The sequence below is a fragment of the Aedes albopictus genome, chromosome 1, assembly GCF_035046485.1.
Source record: "Aedes albopictus strain Foshan chromosome 1, AalbF5, whole genome shotgun sequence".
Lineage (NCBI taxonomy): Eukaryota > Metazoa > Arthropoda > Insecta > Diptera > Culicidae > Aedes > Aedes albopictus.
In genome coordinates, this window is record NC_085136.1 from 1062755 (window position 1) to 1080726 (window position 17972).

Genomic DNA, 17972 nt, shown 5'->3' on the forward strand with positions numbered 1-17972 from the left:
AATCCATGGAAGATAAAAAAAAAAACCGGTTAATAATTTTATCGAATACTCGGACAAATTTTTGATAGATTTTTTTTTCGAAGATCTTTTAGTAAGATTCCTGAAGACATTTTTGGAAGATTTTCTAAAGGAATCTCCAAAAGATTCACCAAACAAATGCCTAGAGAAATTTTTGGATAGACATCCAGAGAAATTTCTGAAGTAATCCCTGGCTGAATTTCTCAAACAAACTCATGCAAAATCATGGAGGAATTGATGAAGCAAATAATGCCAGATTTCGTAAAAGAATTCTGTGTGGCACTTGTGGAGGAACACATGGAAGATTTTCTGAAATAATCTGTTATATGATGATTTGATTTGGAAAGTTTTTTTTCAGAGACCATCGTTATAAAGTTGAAAATTCTGGGTTCACTTACTTTTATTTAGCATTGCAAAACTGCAACAAAAGGCAACCGAGTAGATAGCTACTCCTACCAAAAGATCGTTTGGCAAATGCTACGAAAAACAAAATTTCCGAAGGGATCCCTTGAGAAATTTCAGAAAGTATCTCTACAGGAATTTCTGAAGCAATTCGTAAAGGAACATTTATGCAAATAGTGTTATTGTATATGTCCATTGCTCAAAATAATGGCGTATTCTTGAAGACAAAAGATTTCGATCGTAATAAGTTAGTGATATAGTGATTAATTCGTTATTTCGCGAGAGTTGCTAATATTATGTTTCCAGTTCAAAACCGAATTAGCGACATTTTTTCTTTTACTTCCGCTGCTTTTGCCTTGCGTTAAACACAATGTCGGAAGTCGGGCGCTGTATTGTACACCTGGTACTCTATACAGCGCCCCACTTCCGACATGGTGTTTAACGCAAGGCAAAAGCAGCGGAAGAAAAAGAAAAAATGTCGCTAATTCGGTTTTGAACTGGAAACATAATATGTTCCAAAAACTCCGAGCCTTTTATCGAAAACTCAGTTTCTATGCAGTTTTTATATGTTTACAAATTAATAAAAAAAAATTACTCGACTGAATCCAGGTATACCTCATAATCATCATAATTTAATTAGAGAAAGATTCAGTATATTCCACTTAGATGTTTCAATCAGACAGATCTAAGTCTAGTTTGCAGAAGGTTTCGATTTCCCGTTGGGTAAATCTTATAGGAACTGTTTTAATCAATTCCAATTGAGTTATCTTTTCCTTCGTTTGATAGATAGAATATGGTAATCATTGTACATATTGAAATTGTTTGTATACTAATTAGCAAAGAATCTGCATAACTATACGGTGTAGTATATTGTCTCACATTGGCATCCTATAATTTAAACTAAGGTTTTTTTATTTTTCAAACATAAAAAAGGTTTTGCAAATGCACTGAATTCATGGACATTTCCATCGCAAAGCCCCTCGAAGTGCAATTGGAAAACAAAAGTTCAATCGTACACTAGCTTTCCTCATCACGGAAGCTTCGAAAAGCACCCTTTTTCAATGTATTTACTCTCGCACACATGCTCAAAATGGAAGCCATGTTGGTTTACCATCACACCCTCAACAACTCTCCCAACCGGCTCCGATGGCCGCGAGAGAGAAAACTCGGAACGGCCCAACACATCGACGCAGCTCGGGCATCATCATGGGAGCTGCTGCTGCTGCAATCGCCACGAACGAAGAAGCCATTTAGATGAGCGAGAGAAAACGGTTAGTAAATGACATCGACCGACGACTACGATGCGATGGGAGATTGCTCCGTTCTGCCGAGTTTCTGCCATGCTGCCAGCCATCAGCCGGGATCAATACTTAGTGTGGAGGAATTTCGAGGCGCTTTTTTCCTACTTAAGCTGATTGAATTTTTTTTTCTAGTACTGGCGAGGAAGATTTTTTCGGCGGCGGCTTGATTGGGGGGCTCTATTGGTGTGCCCCGATCGGAAAATTGGATCGCGTTTGTGTGTTGTTTGCTGTGGGAACGGAAGTGAAGGCCCCCGTCCGTGTGAGCCCCCCGGTTTGGTTGATTGCGTGCGAAAATATGAGAATGAGATTGGAGATAGGCCTCTGCGCGGTGTGTAGTGGAAAACGTGACTGATCTGGACTATCGATTTTTATCGTTTCAGATCTGCGTTGATGTAATGGCCCCCGGGTTCGATGATTGGAGTTGCTGTTGCAAAAGGTACGTACCAATTTACATCTTATTTGATGCATGCATGCGTGTAGGAACTCGAAAGTGCCGACGGGATGAAGATCCGATTTTGCCGACGGTAAGTGAAATTGGTCCCACCATGTGGAGCTGTTCAGGGTTCCAGGCATATACTAACTCATGACTTGCTACTCTACCGATTGTGTTAACACTTATCATCTGGTTATCAGTGGAACCAATAGGCAAAACCAACTCGATTACCCAACTCAGAGCTTACTAGAGAATCAATTTACTTGCTCCAATTCTCCCTCGAGCGACGACGACGGCCTGCGGCGGAGCTTATTCTGGAAAATTAGTCACATCACATTGAATTTCCCGCGCAGCTAATTAATTTTGTTCCAATTACCGTTCTCGCGCGTTCGTTCGCTGCAAATCGCGCAAATGTTCAGTGCGACATTGCGCTGCTCTAGAACTCGGTTAGATCTTGAGCCGTTGGGTAGTTTTCGCATCTAGCGATCAGTTTCCCCTGTGAGGTCCAAGTGCTTGCATCCTAGTCGTGCGCAGAAGGGTCATCTTCCCCAAGCAGGTGCCATTCGCCAGATTCAAGTGTCAATTTGTTAGCTGATTTTATTGAAGCCATTTACACAACCGGCGGCAGCGTTTAAGCGAAGGTAAGTACCCGTCAAATGCAATAATTTAGCTTGCGACTGTACCAATTAGGATAAAAAGGGCTATCAGTGTTGCGAATGTCAGGTGCCGTTTCATGTATCTTGAAATATGTTGCCCATTATCATGATTTCTCCCACCCACGTAGCTTCCTTTGAAGTTCATCCCCGAATGGTGTGTGTGACAATATTTCGCCGACCATTTTTACAACCCTCCCCAAAGACGGTCCTCCAAACCGTCCCCAAGTCTGCCTCCAGAGAGCTCCACTGGGTCAATGGTGGAGCACTTCCAAAGATTTGTATGCGCGCTGTTTTTATTTTTATTCCTTTAGTCAGACATACCTCGTCGTCGTCGCGCGGCGGAGAGCTACATGGTTGGCGTTTAGTCTTTACTGCTTTTGCAACCCGTCAAAATACATATAAAATATAGCTGTTTATATGGGTTGGTGAGGATTGATAAATGGCCCGAATGGTTTTGGACCACGGCTGTCAAGTGGCTTTTACGTGCTGCACGTTTGCTTCATCACATGCAAATCAAGTCACGTGAATCGCACCTTCAGATTTGCATAATTTCGGTTACAAATTCCTATCTATTACAAAATCGTGGGGGTTGTCCCATTGCGCTCTATGTGCCATGCATTTTCGTGGAATCCCTTCGTCGGACAGTGGGCAAACGATGCTAAATATCGCCCAAAACTTCTTTAAAACTGAGTTGTGTCAGATTTCGTACAATTTTAAAACATTACACAAGTTTGCAAAGTATACAAAGTGTCGAAATGCCTGGAAGATATCTTTTATAGCTTTTCCTGTAACTCGTACAGATGTCACTTCAACTTGATTGTAATTTGTTTATTATCTTATGAAAACCACTCATAGTCCAATGACATGCTTTTTTCCTTACGCCCTCTTGAAAGAAGAAGAAAAAGAGGAGAATCTCGTTCCGTTTCAATAATGGCACCGCCGCATGGTATCTATATGCTGATGAGTGTATCACATCACACCTCCGACCGACCGAGGAACGTTCACTATCAAATGACATCGCTTTTTGACATGTCGCGTGCTCCCCCTCCCACACAAAACAAAACATCACAACGTCCCAAAAATCACAAAAATGCCCCGTAGAAGCATGGCGGACGACAACGGTAGTTTGATATAGGTACCACATGCTGTGACGCACGTCTCCCGGTTGCGCATCATGAAAGCCCCTAAATAACACCACGGGGAAAGTTCCGATTCCAATGAACGGGAAAGTGCGTATTCCTTCCTACCAACAACGAAAAAAAAAATGTAGGGAAATCACGTCAGCTTCAAAATGTTGTCTTCCGCATATTGCAGAAAACAGATGAAAACCTTCGCCTCGTAGGCAGGCAGGCGGTTATGCAAAAGAAAGAAAAAGTCAGATTTGGTACGCCACCCGTGTGGGTGCTCGATGGGATACTATCAGAAATAGAGCACCGATCTTATCATAATTTAGTTTTGTGCCGTTCGTTCCCGGGGCTCGTGTTTGTGTCGCACATGGTGGTGACGTTTTTTCGGGACAGGGTTGTAGCTAGTGTAGCTTGTTATTACATATTCTTAAATTCATACTAGTTTTTGAAATTGTCAATATCATTCAAATAATAATTATTTCTATTACTGTTTCTATTTCTTACTTGAAGATTAAGGATTTTCTTTACTCGTGCATTATTTTTTCTAGAGCTCATTTTTTTGGTAAAATCTTCAAAACTTCCATAAGAAATTATAGCTAATTAAACTCTTTTGGAAATTACGAACTCAGAATTTTCTTCGTGATTCCCTTTCACATTTTCTCCAGTAGAACATAATGGAAATTATTCTATGGAGAAATTCGAGAAGGAACTTCTGGAGGAATTTCTGGTGCATTCCGAGAGGAAACCCAGGGAGAATTCCAAAAGAGTTTTCTTTGGATGACCTGCACTGCCGTGACTTTTTTGATATGTGTGTTGTTTTGAAGAATCTTTGAAGTGGTAAAAATTCCTAAGGGAATCCCTGAAGAAACCGCAGGTGAGATTGCTGAAGGACTCTTGGAGAAATTCCAAGAGATTTTTTTGGAGAAATCCCTACACAAAACTCGGAAGGAGATTCCCGGTGAAATTTCTGAAGGAATCCTAGGAAAAGTTCTAACACAATCGTTGTAGGGGACCCTTGAGGCGTTTCCGAAGGAATTTCTGAAGGAATCCTCTGACACATGTTTGGATGAACTTGTGCAGGACTTTCTAAAGGAAAAACCTTAAAACATCTCTGAAAAAAAAACTTCTCCAGAAAGCTCTGAAGGAGTACTTGACAGAATAAATGGATAACTTTCTTGAAAAATTTCTTGGCACCAAAAAAGAATCTCAAAATTCCTGAAAGAATCTCAGGAAGAATTTCTGAAGTCTTCCTTCATCATTTGCAGGAGCTGCAAGGGCCATTCTTGAAGCAATTCGCGGATGTATTCCTGACCTAAGCCGTGGATTAACTCCTTAAAAAAATCTGGAGATAATTGTGAAAGAATTCCTGGATGACTTATTGGAGAAATTCCTAGCTCCTGTATACATTTCTCTAAAATGCACTTTCAAATGAATTTCAATACAAATGGCTGGAGAAATTCCTCTAGAAACCCATGAAGTAATTAAAAAAATTCAGGTAACCCTGGGAAAATTCTTAGGTGCATCACTGGAAAATATAATAGAAGGATTTCTGAATTTTCTGGAGAAGCTCCTGAATAAATTTTTGAAAAGATTCCGAGAGGAATTTCTGAAGCAATCTTTAGAGGAATTCCTGTAACTATTTCTAGGAGAATTCTCTGAGCAATCCCTGGAGGAATTCCTGCAGGAAAGTCTGAATGAAACACTCGAAGAATCGCTGGAGAAATTCTTGGAGGATTTCCAGGAGGAATTCTTGGAGGAATTTTGGGAAGAATCCTTGAAGGAATTTCTGAAATTATACCTGGAGGAATTTCGAGTAGAATCCCTAGAATAATCCTGGATAAATTCCTGGAACAATCCTCGGAAAAATTTCTAAAGGAATGTCTAGAGAAATTCCAAGAATAACCCTTAGAGAAATTTTTGAAGAAATTTCTTGAGGAATTCCTAGAACAATTTCTGGAGGAAATCCAGGGGGATGCCTGGATAAACTGCCCAAGTAGGGGTAATGGCCTTGATGTTGGTTTGATTGATATAAGAGATTGACAATCTGGAAATAGTATCTGAAAAATGTTCCTGGAACGTCTAAACAATTTGATATATGAAGACCAAACGTATAGCTCGCTACTATTGGTTAGATCTAACAAGAGCTAAATATGATATGATGATGATGTTCCAGAAGTAATTGCTTGATATTGTTTTTTTTTTGTAGTTTTACATTTTATATCAAGTAATGTCACTTTTCGATCTCCATATCAAAATATGCTCTTATTGAGTATTAATCCCTACAGGAATTTATAAAAGAATACCTTAAGGAATTCCTGGAGAAATCCCAGAAGAAGCTTCTGGGTGAATCCCTGAACCAATTCCTGGAAATATCCCCGAGGGGCTTCATGAATGAATTCCTGTAGGAATTCCTGGAGAAATCGCTAGGGGAATCCCTGGAAAAGTTTCTAAAGAAAGCCCTGAAGAAATTTGTGAAGAAATTACTGAAGGAATTTCGGGAGGAATTCCTGGAGGAATCCATGGAGGAATATCTGGAAGAATCCCTGGAGAAATTCGTGGAGTTCCCTGAAGCAATTCTTGGGGGAATCTCTGAAAGAATCCCTGGAGAAGTTCCCGGAGACATTCCTGGAGGAATCCCTGGAGGAATATCTGGAGGAATTCTCAAAAGAATGCCTGGATGAATTCCTGGAGGAATTCTTGGAGGAATTCCTGGAGAAATTCCTGGAGAAATTTATGGAGGGATGTCTGAAGGAATGTCTAGAGTGACTCCTGAAGAAATTCCTGCAGGAATAACTAGACAAATTCCTGGAGGAATCCCTGGAAGAATTCCAATAGAAATCCTTTGAGGAATTCCTGGAGGAATTCCTGGATAAATTTCTGGATATATTTCTGGAGGAATTCCCAGAGGAATCTCTGGAGAAATCCTTGAAAGAATGCCTGAAGGAACTCCTGGAGGAAGTTTTGTAGGAACTCCTGATGTAATTCTTGGAGGAATTCTTGGAGAAATCCCTGTAATAATTCCAAGTGAAATCTTTTAAGGAATTCCTGGACCAATTCCTGGAAAAACCCCTGGAGCAATTCCTGGATAAATTCCTGGAAAAATCTCTGGAGGAATTCTTAAAAGAATGGCTGGAGGAATTCCTGGAGGAGCTCCTGGAGTAATTCCTGGAGGAACTCCTGGAGTGATTCCTGGAGGAACTCCTGGAGGAATTCCTGGAGACATTCCTGGAATCACAGGAGGAATTGCTGGAGCAACTCCTGGAGGAAATCCTGGAGACATTCCTGGAGGAATTCTTGAAGAAATGCCTGGAGGAATTCCTAGAGTAACTCCTGGAGTAATTCCTGGAGACATTCCTGGAGGAATGTCTAGAGTAACTCCTGAAGAAATGCCCGGAGGAGTGCCTAGAGAAATTCCTGGAGGAACCTCTGGAAGAATCCTTGAAGGAATTCCTGGAAGAATCTCTGGTGGAATTCTTAAAAGAATACCTGGAGGTACTCTTGGAGGAATGTCTTTATCCCTACTGGTAACAGATAATGACATGATATCGAAATTTTTTGTTGCAGACAAAACAGAAGCTGAATTTATTGCGTACTTTTCAACTCGTGAATAATCAATTATTGCTAACCCAAAGTAGAAACTGTTTGATGATAGAGCTTCACCAGAGTTGCAGTGTTTACCGGCTCGAAGTTACCGTTCGAAAATCGCAATGCAAGGCTTAAAAATCTCTAAACTCGTGGGGTACGATGTTGGGACAAACTTATGTCGCATGGGTTTGTTTGTCGCAACAAATACAGGTTGCGACATTGTCATTATTGTTGCGCGATAGTTGAATTTTGATTCACTGCTCCTGGAGGAATCCCTGGAAAAATTTCTAGAGAAATATTTTGTGGCATTCCTGGAGGAATCTCTGGAAGAATCTCTTGAGGAATTCCTGGATAAATCCCTTGAGGAATTCCTAGAAGAATCCCTGGAGGAACTCCTTGAAGAACTCCAAGAAGAATGCTTGGAGGAATACCTGGAGAAATACCTGGAGTAAGTCTTATAGGTGTTCCTGGATAGTTCCTGTAGAAATCCCTGAAGGAATTTCGTGAGGAATCTCTAAAGGAATTCCTGGAGTTATTCTTGGAGGAATGTTGGGATAAATTTCGGGAGAAGTTCTTGGGAGAATTTCTGAGGAGGAATTTTCGGAGCTATTTCTGGAGGAATTCCTAGATGACATCTTGGAGGAATGTCTGGAGGAATGTCTGGAGGAATGCCTGCAGGAATACCTGGATTAATGTCTGGAGTTGTTCCTAGGGGAATCCCTAGTGTAATCCCTTGAAGATTCCCTAGAGGAATACCTGGAAGAATTCCTGGAGATATGCCTGCAGGTATTCCTGAAGAAATCTCTAGAGGTATTTCTGGAGGAATCCCTGTATAACTTCTGGGAGTAATCTCTGGAGTAATCTCTTGAGGAATCCTTGGAGGAACTCATGGAAGGTTGTTTGAATGAATTCCTAGAGCTTTGGAGGAATTCCTGGAGTAATTCCGAGAGGAATTTCTTAAACAATCACTGGAGCAACTCCAGGAGGAATCACTGAAGGAATTTCTGGAGGAATCCCAGGAAGGGTTCCTGAAATAATCCCTGGAGAAATTCCTGGAAGAATCTCCAGAAGAATTACTAGAGGAATTCCTGAGAGAATCCCTGCGGGAATTCTTAAAGGAGTCTCTGCAAGATTTCCCAGAGGAATTCATGAAGGAACTACTGGAGCAACCTCTGGAGGAATTTCTGAGGAAATCCCAGGAGAAGTTTCTGAAGAAATCCCAGCAGAGAATACTGAAGGCTTCGCAGAAATATTCTAGGAGAAATTCTGAAGGAATCCTAAGAAGAATTCGCGGAAGAGCTGCCGGAGGAATCCCTTTAGCAGTCCCTGAGGGAATCCGTGGAGTAATTCCTGAAGGACCCCAGCAGGAATCCCAAGAAGAATTCCTCCAGGACTCCATGGATAGTTTTATTTTAAATAACCAGCAGCGTTTTTTTTTGAGAGAATCGCAGAAAGAATTCCCGAGTGAATCCCTGGAGGATTTCTTGGAGGAATTCCTGGAGGAATTCCTGAAGAAATCCCATTGAGAATCGCGGAAGCAGTTCCATGAGGAATTTCTTAGGAAATTCTTAATGAATTCCTGGATGAATCCCTGGGAAACAATCTGAAGGAATCCATGTCTGCAGTGAAATCTGGACGAATTATTGAAAGAACTTAGGATAAACAGGATTTTTTGTATGTACCAAATCTTTAAAGAATTCCAGGATTATTTTTGAATAGTCTTTGCTAAAATTTACTGAAAGAATTTCTGGGAGAAATAGATGTAGGAATACTTCCAATAATTCTACATGGAATTATTGGAACAATCTCTAGCAAAACTCTTGAAGGAATATATGGAGAAATCCTTGAAAAATCTCAGTAGAACCTGCAGAAATGCCTAAACGGATCTCTGGTGGAATTTCTATGGAAATCTTTAAAAAAAATTCTGATGGAATCTTCAAAAAAAAAAAAAACACTGGAACAATCACTGGAGGAAACTCCAAAGATATCCCAGGAGAACTTTACAAAAGAATGTCTGGTGAAATCCCTATTGGAATCCATGCTGGAATCACTGAAGCTATGGGAAAATTCCTAGAAGAATTCGTTGATGCAGAAGTACTTGTAAAAAAGCGGGAGATATTAGAATAGTAATAATTTTATTTCTGTTCTAATTCAGTTCTAGTCCAGTTCTAGTTCAGTTCTAGTTCAGTTCTAGTTCAGTTCTAGTTCAGTTCTAGTTCAGTTCTAGTTCAGTTCTAGTTCAGTTCTAGTTCAGTTCTAGTTCAGTTCTAGTTCAGTTCTAGTTCAGTTCTAGTTCAGTTCTAGTTCAGTTCTAGTTCAGTTCTAGTTCAGTTCTAGTTCAGTTCTAGTTCAGTTCTAGTTCAGTTCTAGTTCAGTTCTAGTTCAGTTCTAGTTCAGTTCTAGTTCAGTTCTAGTTCAGTTCTAGTTCAGTTCTAGTTCAGTTCTAGTTCAGTTCTAGTTCAGTTCTAGTTCAGTTCTAGTTCAGTTCTAGTTCAGTTCTAGTTCAGTTCTAGTTCAGTTCTAGTTCAGTTCTAGTTCAGTTCTAGTTCAGTTCTAGTTCAGTTCTAGTTCAGTTCTAGTTCAGTTTTAGTTCAGTTCTAGTTCAGTTCTAGTTCAGTTCTAGTTCAGTTCTAGTTCAGTTCTAGTTCAGTTCTAGTTCAGTTCTAGTTCAGTTCTAGTTCAGTTCTAGTTCAGTTCTAGATGAGTTCTAGTTGAGTTCTAGTTGAGTTCTAGTTCAGTTCTAGTTCAGTTCTAGTTCAGTTCTAGTTCAGTTCTAGTTCAGTTCTAGTTCAGTTCTATTTCAGTTATAGTTCAGTTCTAGTTCAGTTCTAGTTCAGTTCTAGTTCAGTTCTAGTTCAGTTCTAGTTCAGTTCTAGTTCAGTTCTAGTTCAGTTCTAGTTCAGTTCTAGTTCAGTTCTAGTTCAGTTCTAGTTCAGTTCTAGTTCAGTTCTAGTTCAGTTCTAGTTCAGTTCTAGTTCAGTTCTAGTTCAGTTCTAGTTCAGTTCTAGTTCAGTTCTAGTTCAGTTCTAGTTCAGTTCTAGTTCAGTTCTAGTTCAGTTCTAGTTCAGTTCTAGTTCAGTTCTAGTTCAGTTCTAGTTCAGTTCTAGTTCAGTTCTAGTTCAGTTCTAGTTCAGTTCTAGTTCAGTTCTAGTTCAGTTCTAGTTCAGTTCTAGTTCAGTTCTAGTTCAGTTCTAGTTCAGTTCTAGTTCAGTTCTAGTTCAGTTCTAGTTCAGTTCTAGTTCAGTTCTAGTTCAGTTTCAGTTCAGTTCTAGTTCAGTTCTAGTTCAGTTCTAGTTCAGTTCTAGTTCAGTTCTAGTTCAGTTCTAGTTCAGTTCTACTTCAGTTCTAGTTCAGTTCTACTTCAATTCTTGATCAGTTCTAGTTCAGTCCTAGTTCAGTTCTAGTTCAGTTCTAGTTCAGTTCTAGGTCAGTTCTAGTTCAGTTCTAGTTCAGTTCTAGTTCAGTTCTAGTTCAGTTCCAGTACAGTTCCAGTTCAGTTCCAGTTCCAGTTCAGTTCCAGTTTAGTTCTAATTCAGTTCTAGACTAATTATGGTTCAATTCTAGTTTAGTTCTGTTTCAATTCTAGTTTAGTTCTGTTTCAGTTCTTTCAGTTGTAGATCAGTTCTTGTTCTGTTTTAGTTCTGTTTTAGTTCAGTTCTAGGTCCAATCGACCGCAGTTTTGCTTGAAAGTAGCTTCCACCCTGATATTACTCTCAAGAAGTCGAATCGATTTTCCTAAAAGACGACGAAACCCCGCCTCCAGTTTGTCAACATACGGAATTAGGTACACCGCACACATTATGCACACGGTTGACAACGTCGTCAGTGAAGCGCATGGAGGAATACGGAATGTTGGTGAATCTGCACGTGATGGTACTATTGGGCGCTGCTGGCTGGTTGCTGCATAGCCTCACACAAAAGCTCATGCTCGTCGTTGTCGTCGTCGTCGTCGTCATTGACGTCGACCTCTTCCTCCTCATCAGTTTGCTTTTCATCCGTACAAAGAAACTACATTTTGCCTTCTCCCAAATGGAGCCTTGCGACGACGACCATGATGGTGAAGATGAAATTTTTTGGTTGATAAGTTTTTTCCTTGGGCTCTTATCTTTGTATTCTGCTATGGTGCTGCTGCTAGTTGGTACAGCTCCTCGAAGGATGCGCCTCATGATTCTCATTTTGCCGACAAAACAACAGAAGTAGGTAAAGGCGAAATAACTTTTGGAGCCCGGGCTTTCGCCGCCCGTAGTTGTTCCATGATGTAACAACCGAAAAGTTATCATCATTCTTGTGCCGAAACGACGACGCTGCCTGCCAGAGGATGCTGTTCTTCTATCGTGTCGTCGTGACTATAGAGGACGACGACGACGATGGGATGATGGGCGCATACATCATCAGGCACCCGGTGCGGCGCCTTCTGCTCGTGTGGGAGGCTTTTGGAGCCGGGTTGGAGCAGAGACGGCTCTGCTGATGAAATGTCCTAGTTTGTGCAAGGGTTCTGCTGTTGTCGTTGCCGTTGCCGTGTTTGTACAAATAATGAAAGTGAAGAGATGCTTTTGGGCTGTGCTCTATCTCGTCACGCGTTAGTTGGTTGGATGGTTGCCCATGCAAAGAGCACATTTGTGGAGAACTGCAAGACGAGATACAGCGCATCCGTCTACTTGGCTAGGGGAGAAGATTACAAAATGCATCGCTTGGGTTGTTGTGGTGAGTTCTACCTTCTACGTCAAATACGAAGATACGTAACTTAATAAACAATTCCATTTGTATCGTAAAAATTGATATTTTAACAGTCATAGGGTTTCGATATTAGAACATAATAAACAACCATGCGTTTCCATGAGTTTGTTCTAGATAGATAAAGCAGACCCTTAAAGCGTTGCCTTGACTGAACGTAAAAATCCCGAATTAGTCTAAAAATCGAAGTGGGAATTATCATTGATCGTCAGGATAGTCAACTGAAGTTCTAAATTAAGATTTTCTTCAAAAAGTTACTGACCAGCTTTGTGTTATTCTCCTCTGCCTTATGCGGTGGAGGTACTTTTCCATCAAGGCCAGTTCGCACGGCTGGGTACAGAATGGGATCCGTGTGCGCGGAAATGGAAAACTAGATAGCATAGTGGGTTGGTTGCTCAATGGATTAACCGCAAGCAATCTAGCGTAAAGCTGAAAATATGTCCCTTTTTAAAACGAAAGAAGGGAAATACTTTCGACCTGACTAACGCTGGTGAATGGATGGATCCATTTTCAGCCGGGATGGAACAATTTTTAATTAAACGCGGAATAGGATTCTTGGCACCCTTGTTCGCTGAAAATTGAGGCGAAAATTCAAGGATCCGTGCACTTGCGAGTAATTAACCCTTATTTTCGACCCTATTTGCGGGACGCTCCCCAGATCTGGTGAAAAATGGATGCCTTTTGGCGGCTTAATTTACATACTTTTGGTGGAAAGCGCTTCCCTACTAGACGAACCAACGAAAAGGGTCGAATTGATTAAAACAATTTTGCTCCCAAATGATACCGATGTATTAAATAATACATCGCCTTTTCCCGTTCGGCTCTCCATCGTCCACAAAGAGGGTTTCCGTCGTTAATATGCAAGGCACGACTTCCCAAAAGTGCGTAACAGCCATCAGCTGGTGCGAGGGATCACCGGATCGGTTATCGTCAGCCATTGCCAGCGTTAGAATCACAAGGGGATTACGAAACGTACCGCCCGCTACGACGACCAACGGCACCTTCGCGCACTTGACTTTGATATGGGCCATTGTTGCGCTAGTTGGTTGGAATAAGGAAGCAGCATAATTTTCTAATTTAGGATCGAGTTTGGTTTTTTCGCCCTCTTTCACTTTCTCACTCTTCGAAGGTATACTATTACAAACAGGTGCCGTGTTGTTGGACATGCGAACGTGGCCCGGGCTTGGAATTCCTTCGAAATAGGTTTCCATCTGGTCGGTAGAGCTCGAAACTGGTTTCTCGTGTTCAATCAATGGAAAGAGAAATGGAATGCAGCAGTATATTTCTTATAATCATTACTGTCTCTGGTGGGAATAACTCCACCGGACCGGACTACAGCAACAACAACGCTTGGCATTTTCTGGATGGGTCAAACCCACTCCGGTGAGAGGCAAAGAAAGTGATCGGTAATTGATTTCCTTTGTTCGGTCGTTATGGCGAACGTGGCGAATTGCGATTAAGTGCAGTAAAATCGAATCAATACGCAATCATTGGCCGTAAAAATATCATTTCAAGAAAGACATCGGTCGAATGGATCTAATGGAACCTGAGTCTCGAACAGCCCGAAGGCTAGGGGGAGCATAATTAACGAAAATGCCCTAAGTGTGTTTGCATTTCTGGCTTACTTAGAAGGCGACCCAAATTGGGCGAATCGCAATGTTTGTCGTCATCTTCGGTATCATCGCACGACGCAAATACGACGATACGACGCAGATACGACGAAACACACCCACCGCCAGCAATTGGTCACAGTCAGGCATCGTTTCGGTCCGGAAAAGGAAGGCCATAATTACACTTAACCGCAGACCGTATCTCCCACATGATGGTGATGCGCCTTGTCCATACGGTTGCCGTAAATATTGGGGTTCCTGATATTCAAATTGAGTAGCGTTGGACACGGAATGAGAGAGGAGAATGTTTCCAGTGATAATCCTTCCTTTCGCTGGGATATTCGGTTCCATACAACCGTATCACGTGTCGTGGTCCACAGAAAACGATGTTTGTCTGATTTATCTGCCATCGTAGGATGGAAAATCAGCAGGATGAAATTGAGTTCTGCTTTTTTTTGGGTGTGAGGTCACCAGAAAGTGCGATGATTGGAGGAGTCGTTTGCTTTATTGCCATAGAGATAATGGAATAACGTGGGTCTTAAATTTTGGCACCGTATGCACGATTCTAGTGAATCAGACTCGAATAACGAAAACATTCGATGAACACTTCAACTTGGATCATCGCTTCCGTTCGTACCCGTTGCTCCAGAAGAGGTGGCATAAATTTCAATAACGAAGCCATTCATAATCTATAATTGATGGCGAGAAAACTTGCTACCGTTCTCTCCATCTTTGTTCTGTCCATCAAAGGTCAAAAACAGAACCAACAATCATCATTATTTAGTCGTTCTTGCCTATACAACAGTCTCGAGTTGGTTGCTGCGTCGTCGTCGTCTTCGTTCGTTAGTGGCACAGCTATCGGTGATTCTTACCCGTTCCACCGTGCAATCAAGCAGGAGACCTGAAACCCAAGCCTTTGCAAGTGTTTCTTTTCCAAATTCATAACTAAATGGGCTTATTATTTTTTTTATAATTCATCTACATAATTGTGTACATGGGTGAAGCGGAGCTGATTCTCACATGCCACTGTTTGAATTATTTATGACGTTACTGGCAATTTTTTGAGAATTGAAGAATTCTTCGATACCACCGGTTCAATGCTTTTATAATGAACAATCCAACGTCAATATGGAATGCGTTCACTAATACAATAGTGGTAAAGCCATCCAACCGATCAATTAATCATTTTTCTTCACTCCACACTAACAAAAGCTCACCAAGTACTCCGTCAATCCCAAGAATCCAGAACGCCACCCACCGCGCAAAATTCTTGCATAATAAACCACGTTCCCAATTTGCATTTCCACTTTGGCTTATTAGAACGGAATGCCACGACACGGTGCGGGCGGATAGCAATTGCGATAGCAAGTCCGGTAGCACCCGGGGGTGGCTGGCATCAAGATTAGCCAAAGTTTCTGCTCGCCTAAGCTTGCCGAAAATGGAAGCCCGGACCCAGATCCCTCCTGGGGACATGGAGCCAGTACAAACTATAGCAGCTCTCATGAAAACGTTCGTTCATCTTTCCATCCAATTTTCGGTGGTTCTCTCTCTCGGTTTCTTGCTTGGCGTACCACTGTGTATGGTAATTGAAGTTCCTCCGTACCTTCTCCGTACTATATCTCTAGTTGGTTGCGAGTAGCAGTTGGGTTCAAACTCCAATCGTTGTTGACGGTGCGTCAAACTGATGAAAAACTTTCAGACGAGAAAAGCATTTGAGCTGCTGGCTGCTGCTACTGATTGTGCGAGTTACTTCTTCCATCTATCGCATCACCGCATCGGAGGTGTGTAGGATGATGCGGTGTGCGGTGGTACCGGAATGCGGGTCTATCTTTTCCATTTTCTGCAAAACCTTTTTTCAGTTGAAATTTGTTCTTTGTTACATTTTCTGCTAGGGTTACCAGAAGTCGTTTGGGTCAGAAATTGCTGTCTTTATGTCATTTTTCATATATCCTTGTTTTTCTTTCTGGTTCAATGTTACTAGATGAACTTGATCTATTGATCGTATATGAAGATCTCAGAGGTGTTTCTGGCGGTCCCAACAGGTTCAGGAGGTCCCAAGGGCATTTCATGAGGTTTTCAGAGGCCTTCAAGGGGGATCGATGGGGTTTCAGGGGCGTTAGAGGTAGCCTCAGGGGTGATGATGATGAACCTGGCCTTGTTAGTGGAATACCTGTAAGTAAAAAGAAAAGCGCGTTAAGTACTGTTCCCTTCAATTCTACTAAGAATTTGCATCCTTTGACAAATATTTCGACCTCAACTGTAAGGTCGTTTTCAGTGTCTTGTACTTGACTGTAGTAGACCAATTGGTCGGCGTTAAGACAGACTGGACCATCTGTTTTTCAATGATTTTGGGAAAATGTCCTGCAAAGGCTTAGGATATCAAATCAAGAGCATTATTTTTTGAAAAACTATTATTCTATTTTGAAATGAAGCATCTGCACCAAAATAACATCGAAAAGTTCAGAGTTATTGAATTCCTTCGCTTATTTTTACCTGCCCAAAAAATCGCGTGGTCCACTCTGATTTAATGCCGACCAATTGAGGTCCAAATACGTATCTTTCAAAGGATGCAAATTCTTAGTGGAAGTACTTAACACGATTTTCTCTTTACTTTCCGCCTCAGGGGTGTCAGAGGGTTACAGGGGAGTTTCAGAGGATGTACCGGAGATCTCTTGAACGTTTCAAGAAAATGCTAGAGGGTTTCGGAGGGTTACTAGGAAACTACAGAGCGTTTCAGGTGGTCCGAGCTGGTTTCCGAGGATTCTTAGAGGTCTCAGGGGAGTTTCAAGGGGTTCTCAGAGGATTTCAAGGGAGTCCGATGGGGCTTCCGATGGAAATCCCAATGGGTTTCAGAGGGCAGCGGGAGATATCAGAGGTGTTCCAGCCGGTTCCAGCGGGTTCCAGATTCGTACCTGGGGGTCTTAGGAGAATTTTACATGTTTATCTGAGACCTCTTTGAATTCCATTTCAGGATTTCAGGTTTTCAGGAGGTACAATGAGACGTTCAAAGGGGTTTCAGGGGCGTTCAAAGGGAACCTCCTGAAATCCCTTGGGTCCCCCATGAAACGCTCATGAGATTTCGATCTCCTGTTATTATCCTAAAATCCCCTGAAATGCCCCTGAGAACCTCTAGAACTTCCGCCTGAATTGGGACTCTCTTGACATGGCCCTGAGATCTCTGAAAAGCTTTGGAACCCCCGAAACGTCTCTTTCTTTATTCTCCCCCCGAAAAAAGGTCCCCTGGTCACCCATATCATAGTTATGGGTCATAACCCCGTTATCCAACTGAATCGCCAACGAAACCTTTCGAAACGCCCTTAACCTTCCAGGACGCGGGCTTATTTGATCCTTGAAAAACTGCGAAGTTTTTAGGTAGTGTTGTACTTTTGATGACGGTGTCGGCTACTCCGGAACCGGTACCAGTAAGGTCTCAAAGAGAACACTCTCAGAATTTCTCAGACTGTACTGTAACACGACGATATAACTAAACGCAACGATCTTTACAACAAAAACTTTATTAACGAGAAAACATTAACCGTACCATAAAAAAGCTCGCTTGTGGTACACAGCGTGTGCGTGGTGTCACTGAGGATGGCAGAAAATGCGACTGCTCGAGGGTTAACACTAAACTAGCTCGCTTAACATCTATCGGTGGCTCTTTCGAACGGTCCAGCCGAGTTGTAGGATGGTCAGCTTCAAATCTGTATGTCACATACCAACCAACGTACGATGATCGATACTCGTCACAGTACCGGGTACCCCGGAACTGGGCAGATCCATTATTGCAAGTTGCAAGACATTCTGAAAGTGTTTTTCCAGAATTTCTTAATCATTCCGGAATTTATTCCGTAGTACCCGGGAATGGTCAGATCTATTGTTAATCATCGGCGCAGTGACTATTAACTTCTGTAAATTCATGAATGTACAGCTCGTGCGATGGAGTTAAAAACCGGTTCCGGAGTATCCGGAAGTGGTCGGATCAATTACGGGTCACCGGCACAGTGTCTTTTGACTTGACTATTCGGGGACCTACTGAAATCGATTGTGGAAGTGGTCAGAACTATTGGCATTGGCACAGTGCCTTTTATCTTCTGAATAAAAAATCA

General features: G+C 41.8%; 1 long non-coding RNA gene across 1 annotated transcript in view; it reads left to right on the forward strand.

Moving 5' to 3' along the window:
- The first annotated feature begins 2295 nt into the window (after window positions 1-2295).
- Window positions 2296-17972, forward strand: part of LOC109405234 (uncharacterized) — a 332453-nt gene continuing 316776 nt past the window's right edge. Inside the window, exon 1 of the long non-coding RNA XR_009995702.1 lies at window positions 2296-2795. This is a non-coding gene — a long non-coding RNA (uncharacterized LOC109405234). The remainder of the gene's footprint in view (window positions 2796-17972) is intronic.